Genomic DNA, 14,327 nt, shown 5'->3' with positions numbered 1-14,327 from the left:
AGAGCTGGCTGTGATCTATCATCTCCATATGGCACTCTCAAGGGAATTTTGCCCCAATGAGTATTTCATGGTGCTGGTAGACAAGGTTGTATTGTGTCATCATCCTATCAGTATCCACATTTCCCTTCCTATGACCTGCTTCTTTTATTGCCCATACTATACAATTTAGACATTCCTAGTTGTTTGATATCTTCTCATTTTAGCATGCTTCAAATATCCTATTCAATTGGAGTGGGTGCTTTGTAGCCTTGAACTTTAAGTTTGGGTGTCCCCCTTTGCATACCCAAAAGAACCTAGCAGGAGCTATCCTCCTTATCGCAGAGCAAGGCACTAGATCCAGAAGGCAATGCAATTTCTTTGCTTTGGTGACCATGATAGGGTGAACACAAGTGTAACCTTAAAGTAGCCATTCATTCTCCTTAATTGAAATTATTATTTAGTTCCCTGACACCATTCTGCCTCAGAGCCATTGAGTACATATTTTAGTCCACACTTGCACAGACTGATTTCTTTTCCTGTGGTAGAAAATCTCAGGAGTCTCGTGTACTGCTGTAATTTTCCTTTGCACATGGTCCTCCATGATCCAGAAAGATTCTGTAGAGCCTCTCAGCCACTTATTATGTACCTTCTTATTCCCAGCTATTTAGCATATTCAAGATACTTGAATTTATCAACTAATAACAACAAGAAAATCACACTCTAGGAGCTAGCAATAAATGCAATGGTAGATCCTCTGCAGCTTAAGCAATAACACAGCAAAGAACTCTCTAGAATTCACTTGCACACTTGAAATTGTTCATAGCTAGTAACCCAACTGTACACGTTAAAGGTGTGTTTGTGTTTATGCATGGAGAGACATAATAAAGAATATTGTTAGTGATGTTCACAGCTGCAAAATTTTAGAAATAACCACATCAAGCACAGGACAACTAATGGGATAGATTGTGAAATTTGTATCTGAAAAAAAAATACCAAGCAACAGCTAAATATATCAGCAGAGATGAAATATAGAAAGATTCCAGATTTTGTTTGAAAAAATATTACAGATGACTACACCTATTATGATGTGTTTTTGTTGTAAAAGAACAGAGAAATATGTATTTAATGGATGCATGCAGATTTGGTGTAAAGAAAATCAAGGAAATTTGTTTGTAACCAAAAATAAAAACTCTGAAGAAATGAGGATGCACAGAAGTGAAATCTGGGGTAACTATGCATGTAGGGAGAGCAGGATTGGGGGATCCTGTTGTTACTATGTGCTATAAATTGCACAAACATTATATACATTGTTCTGCATTAAATCTCAGATACCTCAAAGAGAAAGAGGAACAGCAAAGAGCCAACTTATTTTTCTATGTCAAAAGTCAACAAGGAAAATAAAGCAAAATGTAAATAGATCAGTTTATTGTCCAAAATCTCTGGCTTTGAACAAAATTCATTGCAGCAGGAAAGAAACCGAAAGTTTGACCAATGCTAAAGGAACAAGCCATGAACAGAACTTGATTCCAAGTGATTCCAGATGTTGGATGTAGCAAAGACATCAAAACAACTCTCGTAACTATATCCAGAGAATTGACGAGGACAGCATTTAAAGAATTAAAGGAAAATATCATGACATTAATTCATCTCATCAAAGTAGACTCAACAAAGAACTATCAAGTATAAAAGAACAAAATGGAAATTCAACACCTGAACAATGACTACACCCCATGTCCAGACTCACCTGGAACATTTATGAAGTTATAGGTGAATCAGGGCTGGGGATATGTCTTAGTGGTAGAGTGCTTGCCTAGCATGTATGAAACCCTGTGTTTGATTCCTCAGTACCACATAATCAGAAACAAGAAGCCAGAAGAGTGGCTCAAGTGGTAGAGTGCTAGCCTTAAGCAAAAACGCTGGGACTATGCCCAGGTCCTGAGTTCAAGTCCCAGGACTGGAAAAAAGAAAAAAAGAAGAAAAAAAGGTAAATCAATAACAAGTATTGATCAGAACACAAAACCAACATTGAAAAATGAAATGAGCATGGCCCTACCTAGGGATGTATGGGACACTAGCATCAGATGTGGAATGGAAGCAAGTCTGAGAGCAAGAACATAATGCATGAAGCAATCTTCAACATCCTTACCTATAGATAAATGCAAATCAAAATTACACTGAGGTTCCATTTCACCTCATGAAGAATGGCAGCCATCAAAAAATAAACGTGTTGGCAAAGACATGGGAAAGGAATCCTTATATATGTTGGTGAAAATTTCATGGAGACTCACTCCTATAATCCCAGCTACTTGGAAGGCAGAGATCAGAAAATTGCATTAATGCCAGCCTAGGCAAAAGAGTTAGTGAGATTCCATCTCAACAATTAAGATGATATGGTCTCTTTCATGTGCTGCCAGCTATGTAAGAAGACATAGATAGGAAGATCACTGTCTTAGGCTAATACAAGCAAAAATCCAAGGCCTTATCTGCAAAATAGTCAAAAAGTGCTGAGATTACCCAGCTCAATTAGTATCAACAAGCTCAGCAAGTATGAGGCCCTGAATTCAAACTCCAGCATTTTCAAAGAATATTTTTATATGATTGAAAGGTTAACAACTTGGATTTTGATGATAATATATTATTTTTTTTTTTGGCCAGTCCTGGGCCTTGGACTCAGGGCCTGAGCACTGTCCCTGGCTTCTTCCCGCTCAAGGCTAGCACTCTGCCACTTGAGCCACAGCTCCGCTTCTGGCCGTTTTCTGTATATGTGGTGCTGGGGAATCGAACCTAGGGCCTCGTGTATCCGAGGCAGGCACTCTTGCCACTAGGCTATATCCCCAGCCCTGATGATAATATTTTTAAACCATTGAAATTTACTAAATGGCATTGAACTGAATACTTTGCAATGTAGAAATTATATGATTTGTAAACCCTACTCTAAGAGAAGACTAAAGCGTACAAGCAAAAATGAAGAGGTAAGTTCAATATATCTGCCATTTTACTTTTAACTTTAAATTGGTTATCAAAAATTTACCTCTAAATTCAGTAAATTGTTACAGAAGTTCCACCACAAAAAGTAAAGAGAAGGATCCTGATAATTGTTTCGTTTGATGTATAGAAACTTTTGGATTTCATCTACTCTTATTTGTCAGCTTTTGTTCTTATTCACTGGGAAGTGTTTGATCAAAGCCAGGTGTTAATGGCTCACACCTGTAATCCTAGCTACTTAGGAGGTTCAAATCTGAGGATTGTGATTTAAAGCTAGCCTGGACAGACAAATCTGAGACTTTTATCTCCATCTAACCACTAAAAAGCCAGAAATGAATGTATGGCTCAAGTGGTAGAGCCCCAGACATGAGTGAAAAAGTTAAATGAGAGAGTGAGGCCCTGAATTCAAGCCCCAATTACTGGCACAATACAAAAATTTCTGACCCATTTGGAGTTGATTACTGTACAGGTCTAGCAGCAGGCTTCTTCATATAATCAACTTTCCCAGTACCATTTGTTGAATATATGGTTTGGGCTCCATTGTCAAAATTCAGATGGTTGTAGCTGTGTGGATTTTTTTGTTGTAAGATCTTCTACTCTTTTCCCTTGGTCTTCCCTTGGTCGTGACATTTTTTGTGCCAGTATTGTGCCTTTTTTTTGTTACTGTAGCTCTGTAGTACATTCTGAAGCCTCGTATTGTGATACCTCCAGTGTTGCTCTTTTTGTTAAGAATTACCTTTGCTGTTCTGAGCCTTTTATACTTCCATATATATTTTAGGACTGATTTTTTTCTATTTTTTGTAGACAATAATATTTGGGTTTCAAGGGACATTGCATGTAATCTTCAGATTGATTTAGATAATACAATCCTTTTCAGGATGTTAATTCTGCCAACCAATGAACATGGAGATCTTTTCATCTTCTGGTGTATTCTCTAGTCCTCCCTTTCCTCCCTCTTTCCCTGCCTCCCTTCTTTCCTCCCTCCCCCTTCCTTCCCTCCCTTCTTCCTTCTTTTCCTTTCCTTTTTTTTTTTTTTTTTTGGCCAGTCCTGGGACTTGGACTCAGGGCCTGAGCACCGTCATCCCTGGCTTCTTTTTGCTCAAGGCTAGCACTCTGCCACTTGAGCCACAGCGCCACTTCTGGCCATTTTCTGTATATGTGGTGCTGGGGAATTGAACCCAGGGCCTCATGTATATGAGGCAAGCACTCTTGCCACTAGGCCATATCCCCAGCCCTTTCCTTTCCTTTTTTAACATGTACGTATCCAACATTTCATTACCTTTAAGCAGTTGTACAAAGAGTTACCATTCAACATGGCAGTTTTCACTCCTTCAAGCCTTTCTTAAAGGTTTTTGTTTTTTTTTAAAATCATTTTTATTGTGGAAGCTTTTCAGCCTCTTGATTAATTTTATGCGTGGATATTTTGTGCTTTTAGGCTATAGTGAGTAGAATTGTTTTTCTGATTTCTTTGTCAGCCTCTTTTAGAAGAATGATATCAGTATTTTTACATTCAGCATGATGTTGCTTGTAGGTTTTTCATATGTAATCATTACTATGTTAAGGTACATTTGCTTCTATTCCTGGGAAAACTGCAGTAAAACTTTGACCAAATTATATATAGTTTTGTACAATATGTTCACAGTATCCAAAATGCAGAAGTGTGGTATTAACTTTACACAGCATTGGCCTCGGTGTACACAAGGAAAAGCTTTCCAGTGACAGAACTTTTAGATATACCCTTGTTTGTTTGCAGAATGTTAGTTGCATCAAGGCAAATCAGTTCAATGGATTCCCTTGATGGCCAAGATCTTACAAGGAACAAGATTGGAAAATTGGTTTCATGGAAGTATTGAGAGAAGTTTTGTGGATGCCTCTCAGAATACATATATGAAAATAAGAATTTTCAGCAGTGTATTTTTCCTGAAATCAAGTTATATGTTTCCAATCACTGAGGCTCATCTTCAGTGTAGGGGTTATAACTCAGTAATAAAGTTTTTACTTAGCATGTGCAAGCCCTGGTTTTGATCTTCAGCACCATAAAAACAAAAAACAAAAAAAAAACAGAAAATATGTAAGTGACCTATTCCATTCATTGATTTAAAGCAGAACCTCATCTGTGGACTTACAAAATATCAAATTCAGTGCTCTATCCAACAATAATTCTGATCGGCAAACTCATTTGGATTTGTGTTGCCTTGCAAATTAGCAAATAGCTTTTCAAACACTATATCCACTTTTTCATTTCTTCTGTGACACATGGGGTTGAAGTAGTTTTGTATTTTTCAATTATTTGATTTGTTACTGGTTTATTAAAACTCTGTGTATTGAAGATACTAACAATGTCTAAGGGAAATCTTGTCCCCTATTATACTACCTACTAGCTATGGATAAGACTGCCCAACCATCATAATTTTCTTTTGCTGCAAATGGCTGGTAACATAGAATAGGTACTTAGAGCTGGTCATGTCCTTGAATCCTGTTGTCCTTTTCACTATTTGTTGAATGTGACAATAAAAAAGCATACTTAAGCTTTTCACCTCATTTTTCTTGATTATAAAATTGTACCTTTAATAGGTGAGCTGACAATACCTCTCAGCACTTCACGAAATGCAGCAAATATTTCCTTGATTGAGTTCATTTGGGCATATCTCCATAGCTTCTGCTGATGAATAATGCACATTTCTCTCTAAAGAAGGAACTGCATTCCAAGAACCACAATCCCATTATACACATTTCTAAAGCACTTTGAAAGTATGACAGCGCTGAAAAGCTGTAAGGATCTTAGAGATCAGAGTCTCCTGTGATCTAATTTGACAAATAAGAAAATTATGAACCAGAAAGTTTAAATAGATTATTCAGGGACATCCAACTGTGATATCGTATTAAAACAAGAGCCCTGTGGTCTAGTTAATACAATGTTATTCTCCCTGTACTATTTTACTAGGAGCTTCATATTTCTCTTGGTTATTGTAACTACCTTTAATATTTTAAGCTTCATACTAAAAGGTCCTTAGCGTCTATTTTATGTCTTTTCAAAATTTTAGACAATATCAACTTTATAGACATGACACATATATTTAAGGAGCTGACACTCTGAAACAAACTAGCTAGCTATATTCTTCTCACTTGGTATTTAAGCCTACCTTTCACATTTCTGTCTTGATTCTGTGGAAAACCACAAATCATATTTGCTTCTTTAGGGTGAGCAAATAATACCTGTACTGTGGTTTGAGGGTGTCTCCCCAAAGTACAGGTGTTAGAAAATTAATGATCAAAATGTGGCAGGCTTGGAAACTACTTTTTGGACTGTGGAGATGAAACCCTCAGCAATAAATTAAAGCCTCTCCTGTGGGAATCAGTTAACTATCACAGAAGTGTTGGCTTCCTTTTCTCTATTTTGTATGCTTCTGCTTGCCCTTATACTTTCCGTCAGATTGCAGTAGCAGAAGGTCCTCATTAAAAACCAAGCAGATGATGGCATCATGCTCTTAACCGGCCCAGAACCATGAGCCAAAACACATCCCCTTTCTTTATGCAATTCCAATCTCCAGTATTCAATTATAGCAACAGAAAATGAACTAAGCCATCCGAGGAGCTCTGAAATGAGGATGACCTACTACCAAGGGGATGGCCTGGAGGGGCAGCTAAAGGCCCTCTACGTTCTTGGTATCTGGTCCTATTTAAACTCCAGGAACTTAAAAATCTAAAGCAGCTTATCAGAGTGAAACAAAAGTAGGAAAATATAAGTGTGTAACCCAAAGACAAATGGTTGCCTTGAGGGAGGGAAGGTGAAGCCATGTTTACAGTGCACCAGGTTCTATGCCAAAAGGTGTGGATTTGTATATCAAGAGATCCATTTAGGGGATGGGAAGCTGGCTTAGTGGTAGAGTGCTTGCCTAGCATGTATGAAGCCCTGGGTTCCATTCCCAAGTACCACATAAATTGAAAAAGCTAGAAGTGATGCTGTGGCTTAAGTGGTAAGAATGAGCAAAAAGAAGCTCAACGACATTGCCCAGGCCCTGACTTCAAACCCCAGGACTGGTGTGCACGTGCATGCATGCATGCACACACATGATCCATTTAAGTAGGAAGACATATAAATACAACTCTAATGCAATAACAATGTCATTAGCTTACACACATACACACAGATACACAAAAGAGATCCATTTAAGTGGGAAGACATATAAATACAACTCTAATGCAATAGTAATGTCATGAACCGATGATAGAATAATCAAGAATGATAATAACAATGCGTTAATCCCTGGAAAGGTTTGAATAAAGTTACATAAGCATAATGAATTCTACAATATAGAGCAGAAACTTAAGCACATATAGGCAGAGCTTCCACAGTAGATGACCCCTGAGGCAGTAAGATGTTAAAGAAGGAAACAGAAACAAATGTGATTGACTGGAATCCATTTTGACAAAGAAGGAAGTAAGGGAGGTGACAGCTCCCTTCTTATTCTTCCACTGGAGAATAAGAGAAAGTTCCTTTCTCCATAAAGTTTTATTCCAAGTTTGTACCTAATGTGAATTACAATCAGTCCAGTGTCATTAATAACAAGTTCAACTATCACTAAGGAGAGCTGGAATGAGAGTCTCACCATGCCCAGAGTTTTATTGGTTGAGATTGGGTGAGCTCCCCTTGAGCTATGACATTTCCACTCTCCACCTCTATAGTATCGAGTATTACAGGTATGAACCACGATGCCTGGCCTTAGGCAATATCTTTGTTTCTTACTTGCTGGAGAAAATAGAAGCTTGTCAACTTGGAAAAATAGTATATTTTAACATTCCAAAACAGCAAATAAGTGGAGTGGAGAGCCAGGCTATAATTTAGATATCACAAGTCTCTGCCTTAAGGAAAATAACCCTACCTAGGGATCGTTTGTCTAAACTGTGGATAATTAGAACCACTCATAATAAGTTTTAGCAAAAAGAAAATAGATGCCTATAAATGTTAACTCCTCCATCTTTTCATTACCTTTAAACCTAACTTCAATTCAAACCCATTTGATGTGTGAAACTAGAATTGTCTGTCATTCTGTGAAGTTAACCTTGTTTCTGGATTTTATGACTCACTGCCTACATATGCTGTTGTCAAATCCAGTTACTGTACTTCTATACCCCAAAGTATTTTTCAAATCCACCCACTGCCTCTGTAACTATTTCCCTCTGTCCTAATTCAAGCCATCACCGAGGCTGTCGTGTGTTACTCCGTCAGCCTCACATCTTTGCACTTTAGTCTTGGACGACTGCAACCTGCATTTCACACGCTAATAAAGGCAACTTGTCTAAATAAAATACAAAAACACATCCCATAACTTGCTTGCTCAAAACTATTGAATGGCTCTTGACTACTTGGCCTACTATTCCAACTCTTTTATATAGTGTTTAAGATTCCTGGGGCTGGGGATATAGCCTAGTGGCAAGAGTGCCTGCCTCGGATACACGAGGCCCTAGGTTCGATTCCCCAGCACCACATATACAGAAAACGGCCAGAAGTGGCGCTGTGGCTCAAGAGGCAGAGTGCTAGCCTTGAGCGGGAAGAAGCCAGGGACAGTGCTCAGGCCCTGAGTCCAAGGCCCAGGACTGGCCAAAAAAAAAAAAAAGATTCCTTATAATATTGACTACCTAGCATCAATAGGTGATCAGCTAAATCAGTATGGCCTATAGTGTATATTACAGCTATTTTTATTTCCTCACATTCACCAATGTTGGTCTCATCGCCATGTCTTTGTGCATGTTGTATTTTTCTACCACACCCATTCTCCCTCTGTATCTGGTCTATGAAAGTTGTCTTTTCAGAAGCAATCGAATGACATTGTTTATGGTATCAAATTAACAGTATTTTTAGAGAGAACCTTTGTTAATTCTCTCAAATTTGGCTAGAAGCTCCTCTTATTGACTCCAGAGCACCTCAAAAATACATTTCTTCTTCATTGTCTATTTACATGCTCACTTTATCCTTGAAAAAGCCAGGACATTGTGAGTCTGTTTACTTCTCTTCTACATTAACTGTCTGTACATAATAGGTAAGTGAATGGATGAACAAATACATGAATATCTATATTTTACTCTACAGTAGACTTGCATTTATGTCAGCACTATGTGATTGCATTTGAGATGACTTAGAAGGAAGTTGTAAATGTAAACACTAGCAATTACCAAGTAGGAAGCAAACACAAATGTATGCAACTGTTTTTTATATGAAAATCAAAGAGTGGGTTTTCTGATAAAAAAAATAGGAAATTAGACCCCAGGGTTGTTAAATTTTCATATTTTTAAAAATGAATCAAAGTATGAGGTCTATAGGTAAAACATTTTCTTTTGTGATAGTAGTTTAAAAATGTATGGGCCAAGCAAAATATTCAATAGAGATTCAACCCTTGAAACTAAGATTATGACTGCTTAAACGAGTCACACAGAGAAAGGCACATTTATTTAGAAGTATCTTTTTGAGGCATCTCTTCTAAGTAGAGCTGAGTTTTAAAATTGAATATATTGATTAGAGGTAAATAAATTTGACATTTTTGTTCTTGTCTTAAAGCTCATTGTAGGATAAGGAATATTTTCTGATCCACATGCACCTGTATGTGTGCTCATTTGAAGTTCAGGTATGAAGAAACTATTCATCATGAATGCAAACATTGATGCTGAACCCTTAGAACACGTCCTGATTGCTTGGCTCTATTTTCGACTTTAATAAAAAAAATTACTGCTAATTTCTACTAATTTCCCTAGTATCTGCCCATTTCTGAGCATGCAAGCTCACTAATTCTTTTCCAGCCTCACTGCCAGTAGTTTTTGTATCCTATAGCTGTTGTATAAGTGTGGGTAGAATCTGTGTAGGTGAGTGCACATGTATGAACATGTGTGAATGGAAAACGAGCTGGGGATCCTGAAGTGAGACCCAAGACTGGAAGGGTCCTTGGATTCTCCCTCTTTCCTCCCATCCTTTGTCTCCAACCACTCTAAGGCTATTGTATGAAATTTTGTTTTAGATGTAAAACTCTCCTCATTTTGGATGTCAGACCTTGAAAAAAATGATCTCATTTTCTCTCTCTGACTTCTCTGTAAGTAAAGTTCACCTAGTCTCCCAGAGTAATATTTGGTCCAATTATTTCTGATATGTCCAGACTTGCTCTCATCTATGGCATAAAATAACAGGTAATTTGACCTAAGCATTTTTAAAGGGTATGTGGAATATTTTTTTTAAACAGAGAGCAGTTTCAGATCCATAATTAACATAAAATTAAGTTTTGAAAACATTGAGCAAGAAAATAAACCCACCCTATGCTAAATGATTGCATTGAATTGAATTATATCTTCCTTTCTATAAGCCATTGGAATTGGTTATTTGTTAAAAAGAATTAGAGAATAGATAAATGGATAGATGAACTTCTAGTTGTATTTTTATATCTCTGAACTAACTATGGAGGAAAAGTGTTTATGGGGACTACATGCTGTTATTTACTGCATAATATGGCCCTACCTCAATGCCTTCAGCCTCATAATGATTAGAACATATTGATAGCATGAACAAATTTAATGGCATATTTAAAATAAAATTTACTTTTTTCATTTCAGGCTAATATTTCCTAATATTTATTAACTAACATGTATTAAATAGTCATGACTTGACAGATTTAATGGCATGCCAGAATTTACTTATTTCTTACACTGACTATTTGGTTTATTTTTATTCTTATATAAGGTACTAGAAGTATCTTTTCTTTTTTTCTTCTTTATTGTCTAAATGAAGTACATAGGGGTTACAGTTTCATATGTAAGGCATTTAGCATCTTTTTTTTTAAAGAAATATCATTTTTTGAAAACAACAACCACCATTTACTTTGTTTTTTCTGGTTTTTTTTTTTTACAATTGTTGAAACTCAATAGTGAAACTAAAATAATTGCTGAAGATTCAAGAATTCATAAGTAGTTGCAAACTAAAGTGTTTGTATTAATTTCCTAGGGTTTCCATATAGAACAAAACACCATAAACTGGGTGGCTAAAATGAGGGGGCGTATTCTCTCACAGAGGTTATACATCCCAAATCAACAGGTCAGAGGGCTCTGTTCTTTCTGAAGGCAGTGACTTTCCTGCCAGGCCTTGGTGTTCTTTGATGTCCTCAGGGGCATTCATTCAGTCTCTGCCTCTGTCTCCCAATGGATGTCTTCCCTAGGTGTCTGTTTTATCTACCCTCCTTTCCTTGTTTTTAATTTTTTTACTCACATGCTAATTGTACTAAGGGGTTTCATTACTACACACACATATAATGTGCTTCATCAAGTTCACCCCCCATATTACTCTTCCTTATATTTTTAAAAATAATTTTAACAGATTTTATTACTGTATTTTTATAAAGTACCTTACACATATTCACCCTCTTTACACTCCCTTTTTCCCTTCCTGAAATTCATGTTTGTTTGTTTTTTAAGGTTTAGACTCTGTGAGGAAAAAAAACAACACAAAAACAAATTCTTCTTTTAAGGTCCCCAGTCAGATTGAATTAAGAGCCCACCTTATTCCAGTCAGACCTCATCTTAAGTAATTAATAAAATTACATTGACTTAGTTACCAGGAGTTTAGGACTTCAGCATATTTAGGGGTTGGGGGTGAGGGAGCACAACTCAACCCACAATAGCAATCAAACTTTATTGTCTTATCTCTCGATGTCTCTTTTGTGGATTGAATGTCTTCTCCTCCATGCCATTTTTCCATTCATCCCAGACCCCAAACTTAAGTATATCTTATGTACTCTCAACATACATACTGTATGATCAAACTCTTTGGGAAAACCAACTAGGAATACATGATGAAGAATTCCTTTTGTGCAACTCTCCAATTGATGTAAAGTTTCAGTATTTATTCACATCTTGAACTCCAAGGAAGCAGTGGATAAAAATGAATCGAAGATAATTTTCCCACCTGCTTTTTTATATTAATGTTTTTGTAGGAATACATACCCTTCACAGGTTAAAACTAAACACATCAGGGGCTGGGGATATAGCCTAGTGGCAAGAGTGCCTGCCTCGGATACACGAGGCCCTAGGTTCGATTCCCCAGCATCACATATGCAGAAAACGGCCAGAAGCGGCGCTGTGGCTCAAGTGGCAGAGTGCTAGCCTTGAGCGGGAAGAAGCCAGGGACAGTGCTCAGGCCCTGAGTCCAAGGCCCAGGACTGGCCAAAAAAAAAAAAACTAAACACATCAATATAGAAATAAGACACTTTCATAGACTTAATGTCTTACTACAAAAATTGTTATGATCATGGGGATATGAAAAATTCACATAGGTTAATTGTAGGACTCTCATGTCATGCAATCTCGATTTTTTTCTACTTGGTATGTATGAAACGTCATCTCATAATTCCATAGGCAACTAAATCCTCATTGGGATAATGGAATGGAATGTAAGTGTCAGTGTGATGCAAAACTTTAGGAAAAGATCATATCTCTTTCAAATTTAGGGAATACTGTATATGCTCTGCTGTGGTAGGTGAAAAATACCTCTTTTTAGTCCATTTTCAAGTTTTCAGTCCATTTTTTGTAGAGCAAAGAATTAGTCTATCCATATAAAAGCAATGGATTGGTAATGTCCATGGACTGGCAATGCCCATAGGGGGAAAATTCTTACACAGAATACTAGAAAAGTTGCAAATCTATATAGCACTTCAATGTTTAAGTTGGTAACTATAAATATACCATAAAATTCAACTAAAATAACCTTTGAACATATTGGAGTAAACAGATAACAGATGTACTCTCCCTTATGGATTAGCTAACTGGATAAAATGCATAAAATAAAATGTCACAAGTAGGGCAACAGATATATAGGATTTTAATTCCTAAGGGTAAAGGTAGGCCTTGTGATTGGCCCAGCTTACGTCCAGGGAGACTGCTAAGCCTTTGTTAATTATAGTATTTGATGACATGCTATAGTTGGGGGGCTGAGTCCAATGCTGAATCTGCCGGCCTGTGTTTCTCTGCTGCCCCGTGACCATTATGATCAAAATCACCAGTGAGCGTACAGTAGCTATGAAGGGGCAAAACCAGTACAATCTTTAGAAACTTGACAAAGTAAAAATTAGTCTCAAGATGTACATTGTGACTAAGGACATTAGAAAGCACTAATATACTTTTATAATATTATTTCTCATAGAATAATATTCATAGAATCATATGCTTAGCAGTCCACAATTTAGAATTCATACATTGTGTTCTAATTTCACAGAAACACATTTCCTTCCTTGCTTCATACATTGCAAAAGCTACCTATGTATATAGTTCATGTTTCTGGAGAATGAAAAAGAATGCTATTGATTGATGTTGCCTTCTTACTCTGCCTCTAGCATTCCTTTCTTTACTTTTCCTCACATTGACCAATGGCCTTTGAATAACAAACACATAGGTTTTTTATTTTATTTTTATTTTATTTATTTATTTTTGTTTTTTTTCTCAAATTTTTATTATCAAACTGATGTACAGAGAGGTTACAGTTTCATACATTGGGCATTGGATACATTTCTTGTACTGTTTGTTACCTTGTCCCTCATGCCCCCCGCCCTCCCCCCCTTTCCCTCCCCCCCCCCCCCAGGTGTTCAGTTCACTTACACCAAACAGTTTTGCAGGTATTGCTTTTGTAGTTATTTCTCTTTTTTTACTCTGTGTCTCTCAAATTTGGTATTCCCTTTGAATTTCCTACTTCCAATACCAGTAAACACGGTTTCCAATATACTCAGATAAGATTACAGAGCTAGTGTAGGTACAACCATAGGAAGGTGATACAAGAACATCATCAATAATAGAAACTACACATACACATAGGATGTTGAAAGTAGTTACAACTGTGATATATCAATTGTTTCCATAACATGGAGTTCATTTCACTTAGCATCATCTTATGTGTTCATAAGGGTATAGCTATTGGGCCTTGTGATGCTCTGCTATGGCTTGCCTAAACCTGTACTAATTATTCCCAATAAGGGAGGCCATAGAGTCCATGTTTTTTATCTTCTGCCTAACACTGAAGAAAGTAAGAGCTTTGCTGAAGTGTTTTTACACAGGTATTTTATGGAAATTCAACTCTAGCTAGCCTCTACTGAGGGCCTCAGATGGACCCTAAGCACTGGGTTAGATGCAGCTACAGGCATTCACTCATTTTACTTTCTAAGTCTATAAAGACATAGTTATAATCAGGGGTTCTTCTTTTTAATATATTTTTATTAATTTCTTTAGATCATTTCAATCTCAAAGTTCCAAATATAATGTATTTATAGCTCCTTTCATTCACATAGATAAACAAGTGGTGTAAACGCACACACACAAAAAGATGAGCAGTTAAGACTCAG

This window comes from Perognathus longimembris, chromosome 11, assembly GCF_023159225.1.
Source record: "Perognathus longimembris pacificus isolate PPM17 chromosome 11, ASM2315922v1, whole genome shotgun sequence".
Taxonomy (NCBI): domain Eukaryota; kingdom Metazoa; phylum Chordata; class Mammalia; order Rodentia; family Heteromyidae; genus Perognathus; species Perognathus longimembris.
This window is presented reverse-complemented; position numbering follows the sequence as displayed.